The 25,811-nt window shown below is 34.2% G+C and overlaps 1 pseudogene; it reads right to left on the bottom strand.

Annotated features, from left to right (window-relative positions):
* Nucleotides 1-3,757: 3,757 nt before the first annotated feature.
* The window catches only part of LOC122225930, a 35,856-nt pseudogene continuing 13,802 nt past the window's right edge, over nt 3,758-25,811 (bottom strand).

The raw sequence follows: 25,811 nt of genomic DNA, 5'->3' as shown, positions 1-25,811 counted from the left end.
GGGTCGATTCTTCAAGACAGCATAGCAATTCTACGAGTTTCTGCAACTAATAACAAAGCTTCATCAGTTGTACCTGAAGTACAAACTGATGCAACTACCCAAGGAGAAGTAGATAAATCCAATCAAAGTCAAAGATTTCAATATTCTTCTCTCAACATCTGATAGAAAAAAGAAGCCCAAAAATCTGTAAGGATATATAAGATTTGAATAAGACTATCAACCCACTTGGCCTAATTGGTATTTCTAGAACTCTGTCTAATAATGGCAGAATACATATTTTTTCAAGCACAAATGGAGCATTTATCAATTAATATATTGAGAGTTTAGTAAGTTGTGTCGATATATGATCAATAGATAAAAATGTGTTTATATACACCAAACATACATTTTAGGATAATGATTTTTTTAATAATACTTACAAATATATAGGAAGAAGTATAAATGAATAACAAAAATTTTATATAAGCTATCCAGAAAAAATATAACATTTATGAAAAATCATTATAGAATGCCTAATAGATATGAGATACATGAAAAGGATAATTCTGTATTTCAAAATTTCAGGGTTTCCCAAATAATTATTTCAAATAAACTGTAATCAAAACCCAAGTAGATTTTTTTCAAGGAACTGGACCAACTGATACTAAAATTTATATAGAAGGGAAAAAGTAACAGGATAATGAGGAGAGTCCTAGTAACAAATAGGGTGAAGACAACTTTCCTCTTCATTTATAAACTTATTATACAGCCATAGTAATTAAAATGATCTAGTATTGTTAATGCAGTAGTAGAAAATTTCACTACTGCTACAGTTTATAGAGTCCAGGAACAGATCCACACACATAAGCAAACTTAATATATAAGAAAGCTGATATGGCACATTACAGGGAAATAAATAAGCCTGGAATATAGGATAATCATAAGAAAGGGCTGAAATAGAATTGCTGCTTTGTATCAAACACAGAAAATCAATTCACAATGGGTTAAAAACTTAAATACTGAAGACAAAATTTTTGGCAGGATGCAGAAGCATTAAATGAGAATATTAATAAATTTGAGAAGTAAAAAAATAAATAGATTCGCAAAAGCCTTGTTAAAGAAAGGGTGTAAATAAAGGAAACTTCTCACAGTGAAATTCCAAGTTAATGCAATCACCATAAAACAATTTAGTGCTATGTCACTATCTCAATATTCACATAACTTACAATCCAGAAATTCCACTGCTAGGAACTTTTATACATGTGCATTTGGATACATGTACAAAAATTTTCATATTTGTGAAGCTGGAAACAAGTCAAATAAATGTTCATCCACAGAAGGCACAGAAAAACTGCTATATTCCTGCCTTAGAATATCATACAATCAAAAAAAAAAAATCACAAACTACAGCTACATGTAACAACATGGATGAATCAAAGAAAACACTAACCAAATCTCCTAATATCACATAACAAACTAAACAATGTACCATTCTAATTTTTAAGTAGTGTTCACATATTTTCACATCTGCATCATAACCTACATCTGTTTTTATATACATTCTTTCATATATTTCAAATATTAAAAATAAAACTTGTTAAAATCTACTCTCTTCATTTTAAAATGATATTCAGATTTGGGGCACCTCGTGGCTCAGTCGGTTGAGTGTCTAACTTCGGCTCAGGTCATGATCTCACAGTTTGTGAGTTCGAACCCCGCTGTGCCGATGGCTCGGAGCCTGGAGCCTGCTTCAGATTCTGTGTCTCCCTCTGTCTCTGCCCTTCCCCCACTTGCACTCTGTGTGTGTATCTCTCTCTTCAAGTCAAAAATAAAAAAAACATTTTAAAAAATTAAAAAAAATAAAATAAAATGATACTCAGATTCAAAAGCGCTGATTGTTTTCCCCAGCATCACTTCTGCAGTCAAAATTGATCAGCGTCATCTACCTGCAGTAACCTTCCATTTTTCTGCTCTTCACTGAACCAACCTCATCCTATTATCATTCTCCGTACAGTATAAGCCATAAAAAATAGAAGTTGCATTTAAGTAGGTGTTGCACATTCGGAGAGGATTACTTTCTAAATGCTTCTTGTTATTTTACTGTTAATATATCCCCAAACCAAGTGAGTTGTTTGAATAGGAGTACTCTTGCTGACTCATTTTAAGCATGCAGTCAAAGCAATAATGCCTAGCAATTTAGTTCCCATATGTATAACTTACTTTTATCACATTATTTAGTACAGAGCATTTATTTCTATCTTTTGGGGATCACATAGCTAATTTGTGAAAATCACCTTGAATCATATGCCTATCTCCAAGTGACTAACAACTTTATTCAAATTAAAGTAGATCTACCTGAACTAAACTATCTGATCAATATACAGCAGAGAGAGCATCTGGAATTACAGGCTCTCATCCTGGTTCTGTCACTAACACGCAACAGATTCTTATTCAAATTAATCTCATACTCCAATTCTCAGTGTTGTCGTCTGTCAATAGCAATGTTGGTGTACTTCTCCCTTAGGTAAACTGCTTAATTCTGTTTCTAAAATAGTACAAATTGCTTAATGAGTTTTTTTGTAAAACTGAAAACATCTTTATAAGATACAAGGAATAGTATCTGATACTTAGAAATTATTAGCAGGATTGATACTAAATATTTGGGATACTTGTCTCCCTCCAAATGCATTCTGTGTACTGTCATATATCCATTACTATCCCCCTCTCCTAATTTTGAATTCCCAAAATCACATGCACGCACACACACACACGCGCGCACACACACACACACAAGAATACATGAAAATGTAAATCTTCTTCTTTTTTAAAATTCTAATCAAAGCTAACTTTAATTTTTTTATCCTCACACTTAAAAGGTTATCTGATGGTTTCTCAATCCTAGCATCGTTACTAGCTTACCAATCTTAAGGTAAATTTTTCTCATTTACCTAATGTTCAATTTCCATCAGTTTTAATATAGACCAGTGTAAATACCATTACTGACTACTTTGCATGAAATTCAGTATTTTACAGATCCCATGAAGTCATGGGATAGAACTAGGAGTCTCCATCTTTTATGTGAACTTCAATGGTCCTGTGGAGACCAAGGCAATTTTGCTTAGGTTAAGCAGGATTTAGTTTCCTTTGTAAGAGAAACCTCTCGAACAGGTTTATTTAATTCTCCGAAAAATGGTGGCATTCTTTCAAACTATTCTCTCAGAAGCAGTGGTTACATAAATGGAACATCAGATTCAACCTAAAAATATGGGCTTAGTTAACATTATTCTGCATATGATCCTGATAAAAGATTAGGATATTCTTCACATTTCCAAGCAAAATCCAAATTTAAAAGCTTGTTCTTACCAAACCTCTAGAAATAGCCATTTGAGAGTAAATCAGCAGAGCATTACATCGTCCCAATGAAGCTATAGGTTGCATTACATACACCAACAAATCTACATGGCTAGTTTCTGCATTCCACTTTTATAGATTTTATTTTACACCATTATACCAAACAGCATTTTAAACACTGGCATATAAATTCCCTAATATGATAAAGCAAGGGCAAAAGGATTTATCTTATTAGACACAAGATACACAATCACTTACAGTCTTCAAACATTATTGCACTTTAAATTTCATGATTTGACAGTGAATTCATGGAACGATCTGCAGACAACTCATTTTAACAGACAAATTAAAGAACACTTTTAAGCAGACATGACTGTCCTAAATTATTTATTAGGTAAGAATTTTACAAACATTACTTGTATTGCTGCTAATGGTGAAGCTGGAAAATATTATGTCTTCTCCATGCTGCATGGTGAGAATCACCAATAGTGTGATGGAACTTGTGACCCTTTCCAAGGCCATGGCTCTTGTGGCCCGCAGACGTTAGCCCTAGTACTTTCCTGTGCTTGTGGACTGCTTTGCTGATCCACTGGGTGTCAGGATTTCTTCTGATAGCTTTGTGGAATGAATCAATGAGCGTAAACTCAAAGAATATGTATGTGTAATCTTCATCAATCCCGAGCTCTCAGAGCCCACAGTGGCATCCAGCTCACTTCTCTGCAACATACTGAAGGCTTCAGGTAAACTTTAGCTGGTTAGCACCATGGTGGACAGGCTTGCCATAGGTAGCACCCTTAGGAACTGGGCGTTTGTGGCCACCACATTGCACAGGAATCCATTAAATGACAAAACTTTTCTTTGGCTTTTACCCCCATCTGTGTGCTTTATCAGGCTGGGATGGGCCAGTGGCCCTGTGGAGAGTGGAGAGTTGGTGGTACTGCTACCAGCTCACCCTTTCAGCTGATGGCTACCACCAGACGTAAAGGAAAGAGCTAAAAGCTAGTTTTCTGTTCAAAAGGAAGCACAGAATCAACAGGAGGTGAGGGCACATAAGAAATAGATAGAGAACAATTACATGAAACATAGGAGAAGTCCTCTGATGATCTCAAACTGTGGCCTTCTTATCCTTGGTAAAGATGAGGCAGAGACAGGGAAATAGGACTCTCAGTTTAGTTTTATGATCTAGAAGAGAAAGAACATGTGCTTTTCTTCCTATGCCATGGAAGAAAGAACATGTGCTTTTCTTTCCTTCCTAGCCAGAAGGACAGAGCAATTATTGTAAAAAGCCCCAGCCCTCCTGTGATGCCAGAACAACAGACCGGCAAATGGCTGAATAAGAGGCCTTGGATAATGTGCCTGAGCCTCACCACCGTACATGGTAAGCAGGGGAACACGATAATGCTTAGATGGGACTGGCAGACATGCAGAGACCAAAGTAGGGAGAAGGAGTCAGAATCTGACGGCTGAAGGTCATGGCAGGATGGTGAACAGCACATGCCAGCATAAGAAAAGTTTACCGCAGTCAATTATAGAAAACACCAGAAGTGGCAGTGAGGCAGACATACCCTCCAAAATGCCAGGTACACATACATAGGTACCACTGTAGGGGAAGTGGAATGTAAAGAATTTTATTTCACTGAATCATCATTTCCTTAAAAAGAAAAATTATATTTATCATTAAGACTAAGAATCCCTATATAGAGTGGAAATGTGAAGAGATTTGCTAAGTAAATTTCTACTTATCAATGAAGGATAAAGAATTTTTAAAAGATAAGTTTACATGAATTATTATTATTATTATTGTTATTGTTATTATTTTTACTTTTATTACTTTTGCCACCAGATCCCTTTTGATTCTCATGTGCCTTGAACAGTTTCAACTAAAAACTCAGCTATCTCGAATCATACAGAATTTACTTGTATTTAGAATATGGAAATTGCAAACAATATCACTCTCACACTAACAACAGGAAAACAGCCAGAAAACTACAATATCATAACTCTTTTTGAGCCCATTAAAGAGTTGAGGTTTTATAGGCTATGCATTAACTTAGAATCCCACTGTAAGAAGTCCCATTTATCCACATATAAGAAACCTGAATTCCAAAGAAAGACAATCCTCTTCAAAGGGAGACAAGGCAAAAGAAATGTCGTACCTACCGCAGAGAACAGGAGGAGGAGGCAACCACAATACAAACACATACAAAAGAAGCACCTAAACTTTAACAAGTTGTTAAAAGCCAAGTTCAGGCTAACATTTCATTCTGGAACAACCAGGGGTCAGAATAAAAATACTCTCATCCTGGAGTAAATTCAAAGATTGGTCCGAAGTTCCTATAATGACACAAGCAGAAATCTTCTAGTTCTAAAGGAGAGTGTGAAACTTCCGCCCAAGACCAATCACAGACGCAAGGCAGAGTCTGGCTGCTAAAAGGTGGGTTTAAGGGTCAGGAATGTTAAGAGAATGCGACTCCCAATGCCCCAATACAAAGTGCCTATCTAAGCCTGAGGGTGGACTGGGGCATTTACTAACAAGCAACAACCATCTGCTGGTAGGGGAAGAGCAAAAGCATATATATTTATATCTGATAAATATCTGAAGGCTGCACATGGAACACAAACACAGAAATACCACCACCATTACGGCACTCTCTCTATGTACAAGGTGGTAAGTAGCAATTGATTTGGAGCCTGTGTTGAACTGAATGTAATGATAGAACAAACAACTCAAATCTCATCCAATTCCTGACTAGACTGATTCAACCCACCCCCCAAATGAAAAGGCCAAAAAGATGTACCCACTGTTATTGCCTACAATAACTACCATTTCCCTCTGTATCTTCTGTTATACCCAGGATGTCTGGAATTCAATAAAAATTGTGAGACACAGAAAGCAAAATCATTGTCAAGAAATGAAGCAATCAAGAGAACCAGACTCAGATGTCAAAACTGTGGAAAAGAGACTTTATAATAACGATGATTATAAATTGAAGTATATAATGAAAAGGAGAACACCACAAATGACTAATGGAAGAATTCCAGCATAGAAATGGAAAATATGTTAAAGATCAAATGAAAATGCTATACATAAAGAACATAATATCAGATATAATGTATTCCTAGTGATGGGTTCATCACTAGATCTAACAAAGACGAGGAATGAATCCATAAACTTAAAGATAGGTCAATAAAAATGATCAAACTTAAAGACAGGAAATAGTTGAGAGATACATAGAGATGTAGAGAATTAGGAGAGGGAAGAGAATGAGAGCACATATATAACAGCATCAAAAGTATTAAATACCCAGGGACTTAATGAGATAATCTAAAAATAAATCTGATAAATGAAGTGTAAGATATGTATACTGAAAACTACAAAATATTAATGAAGAATATGAAAGACCTAAATAAATGGAGAGTTATACAATTATTGTGGTCAGAAAACTCAGAGAAAAAACTAAGGGTTGGGACTGGGTGGTGGTGTAGAATTCAAGAACTGTGGGGAAATACTGAATATTCTAACAGTCTAAGTGAAATTGGAGTCCAAAGGAAAAGAGATATGGCCACATATTTCCTTAAAATGTTTAAAGACATCAACCCACAGGTACAAGATCCCAGAGAAACACAAGGAGGATCTATATTTCTATTATTCAAGTTAGAAGTAATTGGAGTGACATCTTTAAAGTACTGAAAGAAAAAAAAAAGTCAACCCATCATTCTGCATCCAGGAAAAATATTTTACAAAAATTAAAGAAAAATAGATAGTTTTTCCCAGTCACATAAAACTGGAGATAATTCTTTTCCAGCAAAACTGCACTGCAGGAAATGTATTATAAGTTTTATACTATATTTCTGAACTTCTAGATTTACTATACAACTGTAAAGTACTGGCACACAGAACAATGGAACAGAATGGAGAGTACAGAAATAAACTCTTACATATATGCCATTGATTTTTGAACAAAGTTGCCAAGGTACCTCAACAGATAGAGAATAGTCTTTTTAATTGAAACAACTGGACATACATTTAAAAAATAAAGAACCTAGGTCTTCATAACATATTTACAAATTAACTTAAAATGGATCATAGACCCTGTTGTAAAACCTAAAACTTTTCAAAGGTGACACAGGAGAAAATCTCTGTGATTTTGGATTAGACAAAAACATTTTAGATAAGATAGAAAAATAAAAATCCATAACAATTTGATAAACTGGACATCTTTAAAATTAAAATTTCTTCTTTTCAAAAGATACCTTTAAGACAACAAAAAGTGGGGTACCTGGGGGGCTCTGTTGGTTAAGCATCCAACTCTAGACTCAGTTTCAGCTCATGTCTTGATCTCAGTGTCATGAGATTGACCCCTGTGTTGTGGAGACTACTTAAGATTCTCTCTCTTCATCTCTCTCTGCCTCCCTCCAACTTGTACATGCTCTCTCCCTCTCTCTCCAAAAATAAACAAACAAACATAAAGGCAAACCACAGACTAAAAGGAAATATTTGCAAAACACATATTTGAAAAATAACTTGTCCATGAAAAACTCCCATAACCTAATAATAAGAAAACAACCCTATTTATAAAAAAAAAAATAGTAAAGGATTTTAACAGTTAATTAAAGAGATTCTGATGGCATATAACAACAGGAAAGATGCTCAACATCATTAACCACATGAAAATGCAAATTAAATCCAAAATGAGGTACCAGAATATATTTATTAGCTAAAATAAAAAGCTGACAACCCTAAGTACTGCCATGAATGTAGAACAACTGAAAATCTCATACATTGCTCATGGGAATGAAAATATAATATAGCCATTCTGGAAAAACCGTTTTGTATTTCTTATATATTTAAATATACACTTACCAAATGACTCAGCAATTCTACTCCTAATTATTTATCCAAAAGAAAAGACAACTTATGAACATACAAAAACCTGAATGAACAGGTTTATAAAATCATAAAGTCATAAACCTTACATAGCATTACTGTTCACTGTCAATCAATGCGTTGTAAGTTCTATTTTTCTAGCTAGAAATAAAAATACTAAGAATATTGAGTCTGAGATTATCTCTTATGGAAAGAGACTGATTCTCTCCAATACAACAATAGCAACCATTTGTCATAAGTTTTTTCATAAAACTTTTAGTTGATGAAAAGTCTTTCATAATTCATGCATACTACACCTATTGTAATCCATTAATAAATAAAAAACATAAAGCACTTGCTATTTTTAAGAAGCTGTAGATGGTATCAGAACAGCATTAGGAATATGTTCAACAGGAAAGAAACTTCATCAGAGAAAAGAAACAAAAATCTAATTTATTAGAAAGTAAGTAGCAGATACTCATTAGTGATAAAAACTGAACACTTCTTAAAAGTGATAATCACAACCAATTTAATGTCTACTATATAACAATTTTTCAATAAATACTCATGAATGAATGCTATCTAGATGAATGGAATTAGTGAGCAAATTTTTTTTCAAATATATTAAAGTGTTAGTAGGTGTGTGAAAAACATTACAATGAACTCCCAAGTTGAGTATATTTTAAACGTTTTTTAAATTTTTTGTTTCTTTAATGTTTGTTTATACTGGGGGGGGGGGGCAGAGAGCAAGTGGGGGCAAGGCAGAGAGAGAGGGAGACACACAATCCTAAGCAGGCTCCAGGCCCTGAGCTGTCAGCACAGAGTCTAATGTGGGGCTTAAACTCATGAGCCGTGAGATCATGACCTGAGCTGATGTCTGATGCTCAACCAACTGAACCACCCAGGGACCCCAAGTATATTTTAAAATACTACTTGAAGGGTTCCTGGGTGGCTCAGTTGGTTGAGTGTCCAACTGTTGATTTAGTCTCAGGTCATGATTTCACAGTTCGCGAGTTCGAGCTCAGCGTTGGGCTCTGTGCTGACAGTGTGGAGCCTCCTTGAGATTCTCTGTCTCCTTCTTTCTCTGCCCTTCCCCTGCTCACTCTCTCTCTCTCAAAAATAAATAAATAAACTATTAAAAAATAAAAATAAAATACTACTTGAGGAGAAATCCTAATTCTCTTATGTTCCATTTACCATGTTCCAGTTTCTGATGGGTTTGAGACAAAGCAAGTTGCAGTTAATTACGCTGTGGACAAAGTGAGTAAAGCTTGTTTTTATCTCATTTGGTGACCATGCAAGAAGAAAACTAAAGAACTCTTTACCTAGCTCCCCTTATTGTAAGATATAAATTAGAACTATCCCTGAGTATAAAGTTCCTATTTCTTTGGCTTCCAGTACAGCTCCCTTAATGCTCTAGAAGTGTGCTGTCCAATATGGTAGGCAGTAGCCATAGGTGGCTATCTAAATTTAAATTACAGTTAAATAAAATTAAAACATTTACTTTTTCAGATGCACTAACTCTGTTAGTGCTCAAAGGCCACAAATACTAGTGTCTACTCTATTGGAGAGTGCAGATTGTGGAATATTTCCATCACAAAAGGCTCTAATGGTCAGCACTCATCTAGAATCAATAACTTCCCATCTAAAAGTACCTACCTAAAATAATGATACTCTTCGTCCAGTTTTACTCCTCTCCCTATTCCTACCTCTACAATGTCCTTATTTTCACCTCAAATTGTTCATAGTGACATTTGGCTTGAGGAACTCAAGTGTCTGTGTAAGATGTCTCTACTCCTTCATTTCTCCTATCCATAATAGATTTAGTTAATACTAAAACATAATAGTCTTTCTAAAATGGATCATTTTCTGTTCCAACTGCACTGCTACTTTCCAGAGCCCTACCCTCAAAAAAATATTGTATTAAATGCAATGGGAGTTTAAAACATCATGAAATGCAACTAACAAAATTAATTCCAATTGTCCTACATAAAAGTATCATCAAATGGATTGAATACTGGATGAAAGTCTGTGTGTAGAGAAATCATAAACAGTTCTATTTTCAGTTCAGGTTTAGCTCCTCATAGGCTGCCAAGGAGTTATTTCTTTTAGCTTGATTTTATTTAACAACTTTATTAATGATTTGAAAAGAGGGTTAAACAAGTTCCTAATGTAACTCATTGATGAAGCTGACTGGGAAGTGTTACAGATGCAACTGATGGCAAATAAATTACCTAATCAAATGCAGAGGGTAGTGAACTACTAACAGAAGCACCCCAAATAACATCCCACTTAATAAAAATTAATGCTTAATACTAAGGATGTCTAATTCGAAACAGGAGTGCCCAATGCAGACATAAGGAAAATAGTTCCTGGCCTTTGCAATATTAAACTCTGCAATATACTTACAAAGGAATAGTGGGTTCTATTCTCTTTGATTGAAGCTCTATTTTCTTTTTTTTAATTTTTTTTAACGTTTATTTATTTTTGAGACAGAGAGAGACAGAGCATGAACGGGGGGATGCTCTATTTTCTGATATAGAAAAAATAAATATTTTGAGCTGTAGCACTATCATCTTACGTATGTCTGATTAATCAATAAGTAGTAAGTTAGAATAAATTTAACTTTCTTTTGCTTAATTGATCTTCAGGTTATGTCTTTGAATTTGGTTATATATGTGAAGAAACAAATACATGCAAATTGTAAATGTAACAAGAAATCTTACTGTCTGTTCTATTCGTAGTTCCTTCTAAGGAACTCTGGCATGTATAGATAATATACACATTTTGTAATATTTTTTCATAAATTTGATGCTCATATTCAATTGCATTCAAGCAATGGTGAATAATAATACCAAATAATAAATACCAACCTCATTTATAATTATGGTTGTAAATTAGAGCTATTTTAATGTTAGGTAACATCATATTTTTCATTGTGGAAAAATATACATAACAAAATTTACCATTTTGACCATTTTTGGGTGTACAATTCAGTGACATTAAGCACATTCACATTGTTGGGCTACACCATCACCACCAACCATCTCCAGAACTTTTTCATCTTCCCAAACTGAAACTCTTGTACTCATTAATAGTTCCCCATTTTCCCTCTAGTTACCATGGCACGCACCATTTTATTCTCTGTCTCTATGAATTTTATTATTCCAATTACCTCATATAAAAGTAGTCATAAAATATTTGTCCTTTTTATGTTTGGCATAATTCTCTTAACATGCAGTGTCTGCAAGTTTCATCCATATTGTAGCATGTCAAATTTTCCTTCCTTTTTAAAGGCTGAGTTATATTCTATTACATGTACATACCATATTTGTTTATCCATTTATTCATGGACAAATGTTTGGTCTGTTTCCATCTTTTGGCTTTGTGAAAATTCTGCTATGAACACTTGCTTGAGCCCCTGATTTCACTTTTTTAGGGTTAGAGGCAGTGGTGAATTGCTGAATCATACATTACTTGTTTTTGCTTTTGTTTCTGAGATATAAGTGACACGCAACTTTATATTTGTTCAGTTGTACACCATATTGATTGAAGTTTGTATTGTGAAATGATAACCATAATAAATGGAGTTAACATCCATCATCATACATTCTTATAGAATTTTTTATTCTTGGGATGAGAACTTTTAAGATTTAGCAACTTCCAAATATGCAATACAGTATATTAACTATAGTGGCCATGGTATACACTACTTACTGATAACTTACTTATTTTATAACAAGATGTTTGTACTTTCTTTTTTTTTAATGTTTATTCATTTATTTTGAGAGAAAGAGAGAGCATGCATGAGCAGGGAAGGGGCAGAGAGAAGAGAGAAAGAATCCCAAGCAGGCTCCATGCTGTCAGCACTGAGCCCAACACGGAGCTTGATCTCAGAAGCTGAGATCATGACCTGAGCAGAAATTAAGAGTCAGACACTTACCTGACTAAGGCACCCAGGTGCCCCAAGAAGTTCGTACTTTCTAACTCCCTTTACTCATTTCACTCACCCTTAACTCCTACTTCCAGCAACCATCAATCTGTTCTCTGAATCTATAAGCTTGTTTTTTTTTTAAGATTCCACATATAAGTTAGATTATACAGTATTTGTAAGACATATTTCACTTAATATAATACCAAAAACATCATTCATGTTGTTGCAAATGACAATACTTCATTTTTTTAATAGCTGAATAATATTCTATTATATGTATATAAAATACCATTCTTGGGCACCTGGGTGGTTCAGTTGTTAAGCATCTGACTTCAGCTCAGGTCATGATCTCACAGTTCACGAGTTCAAGTTGCACATCTGGTGAGCTTGAACCCACCTGGGGTAAGCATGAGCCCTGCTTCAGGTAAGCCTCACTTCTCTCTCTGCCTGTTTCTCTCTCCCTCTCTCTCTCTCTGCCCCTCCTGGGATTCTCTCTCTCTCTCTCTCTCTCTCTGCCCCTCGTTCCCTTCCACCCTCTCTCTTTCTCGCTCTCAAAAAAATAATAAAACAAAATAAAAACAGGGGCGCCTGGGTGGCTCAGTCGGTTGAGCATCTGACTTCGGCTCAGGTCATGATCTCGCAGTTCATGCGTCCAAGCCCCGCGTCGGGCTGTATGCTGACAGCTCAGAGCCTAGAGCCTGCTTCAGATTCTGTGTCTCCCTCTCTCTGCCCCTTCCCCACTCATGCTCTGTCTCTCTCTGTCTCTCAAAAATGAATAAACGTTAAAAAAAATAAAAAATAAAAATAAATAAAATACCAGCCTTTATCCATTCATCCATTGACGATGCTTAAGTTCTTTTTGTATCTTGGCTATTATCAACGTGCTTCAATGAACACTGGGGTGGAAATACCTTTTCAAGTTAGAAATTTGGTTTTCTTTGGATACGTAACCAGAAGTGGAATTGTTGGATCATATGGTAGATCTATTTTTAAGTTTTTGAGAAATGCCCATACTGTTTTCCATAGTGCCTGTACCAATATACATTTCCACCCCAACAGTGAACAAGGGTCCCCTTTTATCCACATCCTCAACACCTGTTACCCCTTATCTTTTCATAATGGCCATTCTACCAGCTGTAAGGTGATATTACACTGTGGTTTTGATTTGTATTTCCCTGTGATATTGAGCATCTTTTCATGTAACTTTTGGCCATCTGGATGTTTACCTTGTAAACATCTCAACTCAATTCCCCTACCCATTTTTAAAAATTTTTTAATGTTTTTATTTATTTTTGAGGCAGAGAGAGAGAGACAGAGCATGAGCAGGGGAGGGGCAGAGAGAGAGGGAGACATAGAATCTGAAGCAGGATCCAGGCTCTGAGCTGTCAACACAGAGCCCGACACAGGGCTTCAACCCACAGAATGAGAGATCATGACCTGAGCTGAAGTCGGACACTTAACAAACTGAGCAACCCAGGTGCCCCCCACCCCATTTTTTAATTAGATTGTTTTTCTTTTGTTGTTGTTGATGATGATGAGTTGTATGAATTCTTCATTTATTTTGGATATTAACCCTTCATCAGATATATGATTTGCAAATATTTTCTCCTACTCAATAGTTGATTTTTCATTTTATTGATGGTTTCCTGTGTAGAAGCTTTTAAGATTGGTAGTCCTACTTGTTTATTTTTTATTTTCCTGCCTCTGTTTTTGATGTTAAACCTAAAACATCATCAAGATGATGTCAAAAACCTTACTGCCTATGTCTTCTTATAGGAGTTTTACGGTTTCAGGTCCAGAAGTCCACTCTTTAATCCATTTTGAGTTAATTAGTGAGTAGGGTGCAAATTCATTCTTTTGCATGTTGCTATCTGAATTTCCCAAAACTACTTAGGTTAGCATTAGGGTTAGAGTTAGGGTTAGAGTTTATGTTCTCTTGGTGAATTCACTCTTTTATCAATATGAAATGTCTCGTAATATTCTTTGTTCTGAAGTATACTTTGTTTGATATTAACAAAGTATCTGTAGTGATAGCCACTACAGATATTGTGGTTAGTATGTCAAAGTATACCTTCTTATATTCTTTTGTTTTTAACTTAGCTATGTATTTTTATGTATAGTGGGATTCTTGTAAACAAGAGTTGGTTACTGCTTTTTTTATTAAAATTGGCAACTTCTGCCTTTTAATCTGTTATACTCAAATCTATTGTCTTATTATTTGTTTTCTAGCTGTACCATGTGTTTTTTGTTCATTTTTATCATTTTCTATATTTTTTAAATAATTTTCGTTTATCTCCAATATTGTCTTATTTTCTATACCTCTCCTTTACTTTTGTGGTTCCTCTAAGAATCACATAATATATTTTTAATTTATTACAGTTTACCTTCAAATGGTACTTACAGCAGTACAAATATAGCATCAGAACCCTACCATATATTTCCATTCCTCTACATCTTCCCATTGGGTTTTTATCACTACACATTTTACACCTATTTATGCCATAAACCTGGAAATATATTGTTTTTATTTTGTCTAAATAGTTACTGTTTAAAAAAAATTTTTTTAAATGTTTACTTATTTTTGAGAGAGAGAGAGAGCATGATCAGGGGAGGGTCAGGGAGAGAGGGTGGCACAGAATCCAAAGCAGGCTCCACTCTGAACTATAAGCACAGAGCCCAATGGGGGGCTTGAACCTGTGAACCACAAAATCATAATCTGAGCCAAAGTCGGACACTTAACTGAGCTAATCAGGTGCCCCTAAAAAACTTTTTAAAATAAAAAATATATATACTTTATATTGGTAAATTGTGGTGCTATTCATTATTGTGTATAGATTCAAATCTTTAACGTGTATCATTTTCCTTCTCTTTAAATAATTTTGTATGTATGTATGTATTTATTTATTTATTTATTTATGTAATACAAATCTGCTACTGAAAATATCAGGTTTAATTTTTGAGTCTTGTTTTGTCTTCATTTTGAAAGATAATTTTGCTGGATATAGAATTTTAGGTGGACAGTTGTTTTTTCATTATCTTAGAGATGTCTCTCCATAATCTTCTCACTTGCATAATTTCTGAAAACAAGTGTTCTTTCATTCACATCTTTGTTCTTCTGCATGTGTCTTCTATAGTTGTTTGTAATATTTTTTCCTTCACAGATTGCATCTAATAATTGTCTTATGATGTTATGTTTATGTTTCTTTATGTTTATTCTGCTGTTGATTGATTAAGCTTACTGGATACGTGTTTTGTGGGCAGAATAGTTGTTCCTTAAATATATCCATGTCCACCCCCAATACATGTGAATATGTTACATAATATAGCAAGTAGGAATTAACATAGCAGATAGAATTAAATTTGCTAGTCAGGTCACCTTGGGATGAAGAGATTATGGTTTTCTGAGTGAGTCCAATGTAATCACAAGGGTCCTTGTAAGTGAAAGAGGGAAGCAAAGAGTCAGTGTCAGAGTGATGCCTTGTAAGATTCAACCAGATACTGCAATACAGAAAATTTACAGATTCTGAAAAAGACATGAATTCTCCTCTAGATTCTTTAGAAAGGAACGTAGCCCTACCTTCACCTTGATTTTAACCCAGTGTGACCCATTTCAGACTTCTGACATGCAAAACTGTAATAAATTATCATTATTATTATTATTTAAAGCCACTAATTCTGTGTTATTTTGTTACAGAAACAATAGGAAACTAATTCATGTAAGTTTATAATTGTCCTCAAATTTAGAAAACCTGGGGACATTTCTTTTTCACATATTTTTTCTCTCCCACTCTTACCTCTCCTCTTGTGACTGTAATTAGATCTATCAGATAACTTGATGTTATTCCAGGGGTTATTGATGCTATGTTCATCTCCTTTTTCATTCTTTTTTCTCTCTACCCTTCATCTTAGTTACTTTTTATTAGTATGCCTTCATATTTACTGACCTTTCTTCTTCAGTGTCTAATATACTTTGATTCCATTCAGTGTATTTTTATTTTAGATATTTAATTTTACTTTTTAAAAAATCTTCTAATTTTCATGACACCATGCTTATATTTCCCTCTACCTCTTGAACAATGAAGAACATTTATGATACCTGTATTAATGTTCTCTTCTAGTAGTTCTATTGTCTCTGAAATCTGTAAGTCTGTTTTTATTGTTGTTTCTTCTCTTGATTATGGGTTTTATTTTCAGGCTTCTTTCCATTCCTGGTAATTTTTATTGGATCACAAAGATTGTCAATTTTACCTTTTTAGTTTCTGGATTTTGCTGTATTTCTCTAAATGATATCATATTTCTTCCTGGCATCCATTTAGTTACTTAGAATCAGTTGGAGTCTTTCAAGATCTGAAAAACTAGTTATTTAGGATTAGACTCATTATTAAAGCAATATCCTTCTGAATATTTAACCAAATCTCTATGAAATTCTGTTTATGAGTTTTTCCACTTTGGTTAGTGGGAATACAAACCACTCTCAATCTAAAATGAGCTAATAAATTATTCTCTCTCTTCCTTTAGCAGATCTTCCCCACAGCCTCAGATAGTTTTCTCTCACACATGTGCCAATCAGTACTCAGGCAAATACTTGAGAAAACCTATTTGCAACTCTCTTTGAGTTTATTGACATACTATTACATATTTGTTTCTATTTTTGTAATCTGCTCATTTGTTTTTTCTTTCTTAAAATTCTTTGTTAGATTTGCTATTCTATTGACAACTTCATGAACTTCACACCCATATTGCATTTTACTCTTTCTTCTTTTCTATTTTATAAATTTAAGGCTGTAAACATTTATTTAACCATGACTTCAGGTGAATTTCCTAAAATTTGATATTTAGAATATTCACTATCATTCTACTCATGCTACTTTTATTTTTTCATTTTCTTAATCTCTTGATGGGGAGTTTTCTAATAATTTCCTCCTATTTATTTCTACCATAATTTCATTATACTAACATTATACACTCTGCTTCAATTTTAAAACTATAATTATGTCTCAGTATGTTGTTAGTTTCTGTAAATATTCTATGTGTACTTCTAAATAATATATTTTGCAGCCCTTGAGTACAATTATATACATATATATATAGTTTATATAAAATTTAAACATACATAAAATTTACTTATGTCACTATTGATGATATATAGTGTCCATTTTTTAATCATATTAGTGAAATCATATTCTACATACCACTAAAAAATATTCTATAATCAACATTTGATTTTTTTAATCTACTTTTCCTGTTAATTACTGAAAGAGGTGTGAATTTTTTTCACTGTATGGACTAATTATAATTATTTTATTTTAATTTTCCTTGAATTATTTTGAGGCAATATAATTATGTGATATAAGTTCAAAGTTACTCTAATTCCGTGCAGTTGAAATTTTATTACTTTGAAATATCCCTCCTTACAGCTGTTCTCAATATGAAGGTTGATTCAAATCACATATGCTGCCATTACATGTATAGAACCACTGAAATGTTAATGGGTGTCCACAGAGCAAAAGATACTTTTTTTAAAAGATTTTTTAAATGTTTATTTATTTTTGAGAGAGAGAGACGAAGTGTGAGTGGGGGAGGTGCACAGACAGAGGGAGACACAGAATCCAAAGCAGGCTCCAGGCTCTGAGTTGTCAGCACAGAGCTGGACACGGGGCTCAAACCCACAAACTGTGAGATCATGACCTGAGCTGAAGTTGAATGCTAAACCAACTGAGCCACCCAGGTGCCCAGATCAAAAGACACTTAAGTAAAGCTTCTTGATTGAGATTTAGAGGTAAAAATAATCAAAAGTGGGGAAGGGGACAAAGAAAATGGAAAATTCTTTTATTAAATCTCTATAATCTATTTTCTCTGTGACATAGATAAGGAGATATTGTGCCCAAATAAAACAGAAGAAAACATAAATCAAAGAAAATAGGAGAAAAAGAAAATGATCTTTGATCTCTAAAATCAGGAACATGGCAATCAAATTAATACAAAGAATGGAACTGGAAAAAAAATCAGGAACTCTTACAAAGAGGACAAAAAAGAAAACATATACAAGTGGTTCAAGATAGCAGCATAGAAATATTCCTGAGCTCACCTCCTCTCATGGATACACCAAATCTATACCTACATATGAATCAGTTCTCCCTGAAAAAGACCTGATAACTACATGAAAAGCTCCTCCACAACAAGGATAAAAAGACCGCATCCAGATAGGTAGGAGAGGTTGAAAATGGTCTTGCCAAAAAAAAAACAAAACACTCCCATGGTGTGTGACACACATGGTGTCCCACAACTGAGAGGGATCTCACAAATACAGAGTATTTCACTGAGGAGTGAAGGGTTCATACTTCACATCAACACCCCAACCCTTGGGACCTTGAAGAGACAAGCCTCCAAAATGTCTGGCTCTGATAACCAACAAAGATTATATCCAGGAGACCCAAAAGACTGTAGGGAATGGAAAGTTTGCTCTTAAAAGTCTCACATACAATCTCACTCACACCAGGACACAGTACAAAAGAAGTAATTTGAAAACCACCTTCACCATGTTTAAGAGATTCATTACACAGATCTGGCTAGGATCATCCGCCAGAGATGCAGGTGTCTATTAGGACTTTCTCTAGGGAAGGAGGTGACAGCAGGCACCATTTTGCATTCCTTCTAGTTTGCTAGCATTGGCAGGCTACCAACCCCATGGCACAGCACAGACAGCAGACAAAACAAACTCCCAGTCATCCTGTGAAAACAGTCTATTTACTCAAACTAGAGCTTTAGCCTGAGAGGCACACTTCAGGATTACTAGAGACTATGGGAGAGCACTCAGAGAATGTAGACCAGAAATACCAGCTTTGTGTTCTCCCTTGGCGTCGATACACATTGCCTGTTCCTTTGCTGAAAGAAGCTTATACACTTATCTGGAGTCCCAATTTTTGCAAATGTCTTGCAAATGTTTCAAGGGGACATCTTCAAATCACCAGGTCTGGAGCCCAGCAGGGGTCAGTACTAGAGTCCCACAGGATTTTATATATTTGTATATTTTGGAAGCTGTTGCCTGATGGTCTGGCTTCAAGTCAGCCTTAAACTATGATCTAAGATCCTCCTTTGCAAACACTGACAGAGCTTGGCACAAACTAAACAACTGGAAACTATCAAGAATAAATCAGACTGCCTAGACAATCACAACAGTTCAAGGGACCAAAAACTAGGGCAATGTTGAATAATAAGGTTCATTGCCTACACAAGGGCACTCCTTCAAGACTGGAACAGGTGACTGGTACACCTAATACTTAGAAATAAACAGAGAGAAAACAAAGTTAGGAAACAGAGGAATAGGTTTCAGATGAAAAAAAGAGAAAAAGAAAACCGGGGGCTGGGGACATCTTAATGAAATAGAGTTAGGTAATTGACCTGATAGAGAGTTCAAAGTAATAGTCATAAGGATGCTCACCAAACTCAGGAGAAGAATAGATGAACAAGTAATGATTTCAACAAAAAGAAAATGTAAGAGTACCAAACAAAAGTCACAGAAATGAAGCATACCATAACTGAAATGAAAAATAACTACAGCAGTTCAACAGCACACTAAATGAAGCAAGAAAGAAGAAGAAGAAGAAGAAGAAGAAGAAGAAGAAGAAGAAGAAGAAAAGAAAGAAGGAAAGAAAGAAAGAAAGAAAGAAAGAAATAAAGAAAGAAAAATAAGCAATTGAGAAGAAAGAGCAGTAGAACTCAAACAGACCAGGGAAAAACAGAATTTTAAAAAGTGGGGAGAAAGCTTAAGAGACCTATTATACAAAATGAAGTAGAATAACATTTACGTTATAGAGGTCCCAGATAGGAAAAGAAAGACAGGGACAAAAACTGTGTATGAGAACTAACAGCTGAAAACGTCTCTACCTTGTGGACAAAAACAGACATCCAGGGCCAGGAAGCCCAGAGACGTCTAAATAAATTGAACCCAAAAAGAACCATACCAAAAAAACATCATAATTAAAATGTCAAAAGTTAAAGAATCTTAAAAGCAGCAAGAGAAAAAAAAAAAACAAACTTGTCACATACAAAGGAATCCCCATAACACTACAAGCTGATTTTTCAACAGAAACTATGAAGACCAGAAGGGAGTGGCACAACATACTCAATGTGCTAAAATGGAAAAAAAAATCCAACCAAGAATACTCTACCTGAATGACTATCATTCAGAATTGAAGGAGAGATAAAGAATTCTCCTGACAAGCAAAAGCTAAAGGAGTTCATCACCATTAAACCAGTCTTACAAGAAATGTTAAAGGGATTTCAAGCTGAAAATAAAAGATACTAGTTGGTAACAAAGAAACATACGAAACTAAAAATATATCATTGGAAAGTATAAATATATAATAAAGGTAGCCACTTATAAAGGTAGTATGAAGGTTAAAAGACAAAAGTAGTAAAATTAACTATAACTACAATAATTAGTTAAAGGATAATTACACAAAATTTAAAAATGCAGGGGTGCCTGGGTGGCTCAGTCGGTTAAGTGGCCGACTTTGGCTCAGGTCATGATCTCATGGTCCGTGAGTTCCAGCTCCATGTTGGGCTCTGTGCTGAAAGCTCAGAGCCTGGAGCCTGCTTCTGTTTCTGTGTCTCCGTCCCTCTCTGCCCCTCCCCCATTCATGCTCTGTCTCTCTCTGCCTTTCAAGAATGAATAAATGTTAAAAAAAATTTTAATGTAAAAAATATTAAAAACTCATTAAAAACATAAAACATAGGGGAAGAATGAACACATAGTTTTTAGAATGTGTTCAAACTTAAATTACTATTAACTTAAAGTAGACTATTATATATAGAGGGTATTATATGTGAGCCTCGTAGCACAAAGCAAAACCTTATAGAAAATACACAAAAGATAATGAGAAAAGAATCCAAACATAACATTAAAGAAAGTCAACAAACCACAGCAGGAGAGAGCAAGGAAAGAAGAAAGGAACAGAGAAGAACTACAAAAACATCCAGAAAACAATTAAGAAAATGACAGTAAGTACATGCCTATCAATAGTTACTCTAAATGCAAATGGACTAAATTCTTCAATCAAAAGACACAGAATGGATCAATGGGGTAAAAAAAAAAAAAAAGACCCATCTGTATATGGATTAAAAAAGGCTCACTTCAGATCTGAGAACAAACACAAGTTGAAAGTGAAGAGATGGGAAAAAAACATACTCCATACAAATGGAAATGAAAAGAAGGCTGATATAGCTATACTTAGACAAAACACAATTTAAGACAAAGACTCTAAGAAAAGAGAAAGAAGGGCACATAATGATAAAGAGGTCAATGCAAGAAGAGAATATAACACTTGTAAATATTTATGCACCTAACATAGAGTATCTAAATTTATAAAGCAAACACGCACAGATTTAAAGAGAGAAATCAACATCAATGCAATAATAATAGAGATCTAAATACCACACTTACACCAATGGACAGATCATCCAGGCAGAAGCTGATAAGGAACATGGGCTTTAAATGACACCTTAGACCAGATGAACATAATACATAGGTACAGAACACCAGATTCAAATACAACAGAATACACATTCTTCTTGATTACACATAGAATATTCCCCAAGATAGATCACATGTTAGGCCACATAACAGTCTCAATAAATTTAAGCAGACTCAAATTATACCAAGGATATAGTCTAACCATAATGGTGTGAACGTATAAAACAATTATAAGAAAAAAACCTGGAAAAATTCCCCCAAAAATGTGGAGATTAAACAACATGCTACTAAAAAAAATGGCTCAACTGAAAAATCAAAGAGGAAATCAAAAAATACTTTAAGACAAATGAAATGTAAATACAATATTATAATAGTGATAGGAGGCATCAAAAGCAGTTCTAAGAGTGGAGTTCATAAAGATATTCTTACCACAAGAAACAAGAAAAATCTCAAATGAACTTTAAATCTAAGAAGCTAGAAAAAGAACAAATGAAGTCTAAAGTCAGTAGAAGGCAGAAAATAATATAGATCAGAGCATAAATAAAGACAAAAAAATAAAAAAAATAAATAAATAACAAGATCAATGAAACTACGAGCTGATCCTTTAAAAAGATAAATAAAATTGGCAAACTTCTAGACAGACTTCCAAATTAAACAAAGAGACAGAGACAGAGAGCAAGTAACAGAGTTCAAATAAATAAAATTTGAGAGAAAACAGATGCTATAAATGATACCACAGAAATACAAAGGATCATGAGACTACTATGAACAAATATACACCAATGAATTGGACAACCTAAAAGAAATGGATAAAATCCTAGAAACAATCTTCTAAGACAATCAACAAGAAAAAGAGAATCTGAATAGACCAACTGCCAGTAAGGAGATTGAGTTGGCAATCAAAAACTTCACAAGAAACAAGTCAAATGGGATCACGAGTAAATTCTACCAAATATTCAAGGATTTAATATCTCTCCTTCTCAAACTCTCCCAAAATATTAATGGAACACATCCAAACTCATTTGACATAGACAGTATTACATTCATATCAAAACCAGACAGAAACACCAAAAAAAAAAAAAAAAATCATCATAGGCCAATACCCTGGTGAACACTGGTGCAAAATTTCTATACAAAATACTAGCAAACTGAATTTAAAAATACATTTAAAAGATTATACATATGATCATACATATGATCAAGAGGGATTTAGTCCACACACGCAAGGATGGTTCAACATCTGCAAATCAATGTCATACACCACATTTACAAAATGAGGAATGAAAATCATACAGTCATCTCAATAGATGCAGAAAAAGTATCTGACAAAATTCAGTCTATTTATGATCCAAAAAATCTCAACAAAGTGGGTATAGAAGAAAAGATCTTAACATAATAAAAGCCATATATGACAAACCAAGAACTAACATTATACTCAATGGTGAAAGGCTGAAAGCTTTTCCTTTGTAAGATCAGGAACAAGAAAATGATGTCCACTCTGGCTACTTGTATTCAACATAGTATTAGGAGTCCTAGCCACAACAATTAGGGAAGAAAAAGAAATGAAAGCCATCCAAATTGAAAAAGAAGACATAAAACTCACTATTTGCAGATGACATGATACTATATATAGAAAACCCTAACATCTACCAAAAAACTATTAGAACTAATAAATAAATCCAATTAAAATAGGATACAAAATCTGCTGTGTTTCTATATACTGATAACTATCAGAAGGAAAAACTTAAAAAACAGTCCTATTTACAATTTCATCAAAATGAAAAAAAAATACCTAGGAATAAATTTAACCAAGAAGGTAAAAGACCTGTACACAAAAAAGTATAAGACTGATGAAAGAAACTGAAGAAGATACAAATAAAATGGGAACATATTCCATGCCCATGGAATGTAAGAATTAGTATCATTAAGTATCTATAATACCTAAAGCAATCTATAGATTCAATGTAATCCCTATTAAAATTCCAATGGCATTTTTCATAGAATGAGAACAAATAATTCTAAAATTTGTATGAATCCACAAAAGACCCCAAATAGCCAAAGATATCTTGAGAACAAAAAACAAATTTGGAGCTATAACACTTCCTGATTCGAAACTATACTAAAATAAAAACATATGGTAATAAAAACAGCCTGGTATTGAAATAAAACAGATACCCAGATCAATGAAACAGAATAGTGAGCCCAGAAATAAATACACACATAATAGTCAATTAACAAAAGAGCCAAGAATATACAATGGAGAGAGGACAGTCTCTTCAATGAATGGTGTTGGGAAAACTGGACAGCTACATGCAAAACAATGAAACTTGACCACTTATTTACACTATATGCAAAGATGAACTCAAAATGGATTAACGATTTGAATGTAAGACCTGAAATCATAAAACTCCAAGAAGAAAACATGGGCTGTAAGCACCTTGACATCAGTCTTAGCATCAAATTTTTGGATCTGACCAAAAAAAAAAAAAAAAAAAAAAAGGCAACAAAAGCAAACATAAAAAAGTGGTACTACATCAAACTCAAAAAAGCTTCTGCACAGCAAAGGAAACCATCAACAAAATGAAAAGGCAACCTACCAATGGGAGAAAATATCTGCCAATCATGTACACAACAAGGGGCTAACATCCAAAATATAGAAAGAACTCAAACAATTCAATAGCAAAAAAAAAAAAAAAAAAAAAAAAAAAGAAAGAAAAAAAAAAGAAAAACAAGAAATCCAGTTAAAAAATAAGCTGAGGCGCTAAATAAATATTTTTCAAGGAAGACATACAGATGGCCAATAGGCACATGAAAAGATGTTCAACATCACTAAACATCAGGGAAATGTAAATCAAAACCACAAAGAGATATCACCTCACACTTGTCAGAATGCCTATTATCCAAAAGTAACAAGTGTTGACAAAGATGTAGAGAAAAGAGAACCCTTGTGCACTGTTGGTAGCAATGTACATTGGTGCAGCCACTCTGGCAAACAGTATGGATTTCCTCAAAATATCAAAAGTAGAACTACCAAATGATCTAGCAATTCCACTATTGTGCATCCAAGGGAAAAAAAAAAAGAAGAACTCTAATTTAAAAAGATATATGCAGTCCAATGTTCACTGCAGCATTATTTAAAATAGCCAAGATATGGAGGGTGGCTCAGTCAGTTCAGCATCTGACTCTGATTTTCAGTCAGGTCATGATTCCAGGGTTGTAGAATCCAGCCTCACATCTGGCTCTGCACTGAGTTTGGAGCCTACGTAAGATTCTCTCCTCTTCTGCTCCGTTCCCCTGCTCACTCTCTCTCTCTCTCTCTCTCTCTCTCTCTCTCTCAAATAAAATAGCCAAGATTCAGAAACGACCTAAGTGTCCATCAATGGATGAATGGATAAAGAAGATGAAGTATAGAAATACAATGGAATAAAAAGCTATAAAAAGAGACTGAAATCTTTCCACTTGAGACAACATGGATGGAACTTAAGGGTATTATGCTGCATGAAATAAGTCAGACAGAAAAAGACAAATAACATATGATCTCTCTTATATATGGAATTCAAAAAACAAAAGAAATGAGAAAACAAAACAAACAAAACCAATCTCATATATGAAGAACAAGCTTGTGGTTATCAGAAGGGAAGAATGGACAAAATGGGTACAGGGCGTTGGTTAGTTGTATAGTGCTAGATTGTAACTAGACATTGTGGTGATCACTTTAGTGTATAGAAAAATCTAATTATTATGTTGTATATATGAAACTAAGATAATGTTATATATCAATGTTATATACCAATTTTACCTCAATGAAAAATAACAATTATAGAAAATAGAAATGATAAGAAAACAAGAGACTAATATAACAAAAATGGAGGCTTAGTGTAGAGGCCACAAAGACCAATGCCCAACTAATAAAGTCTAAAAGTAGAGGTCAGAGGGTGCAGAGGGATAAGTTCTTAAAAAATAATATTAGAAAAATACTATAGAAAACTGAATCTGCACATTCAAAGTATCCACAGTTTATTCAAAACAATATATAGTAATACTTTTAATATACCTAGCCCCACAGAGTTTTGAATTACCAAAAATCAGATGAATTGAATTCCAAAGAGAAGGAAAAAAATTAGTACAAATGATCTGGTGAAGTCAGAGTGGCATGGAATTTCCCAGAGGAGAGTAAAGAAAGTAAATCTATGACAAGAGTAAAG

This window comes from Panthera leo, chromosome C1 (genome assembly GCF_018350215.1).
Source record: "Panthera leo isolate Ple1 chromosome C1, P.leo_Ple1_pat1.1, whole genome shotgun sequence".
Taxonomy (NCBI): domain Eukaryota; kingdom Metazoa; phylum Chordata; class Mammalia; order Carnivora; family Felidae; genus Panthera; species Panthera leo.
The sequence above is the reverse complement of the archived record's forward strand: the minus strand, read 5'-3'. Positions and strand labels throughout refer to the sequence as shown.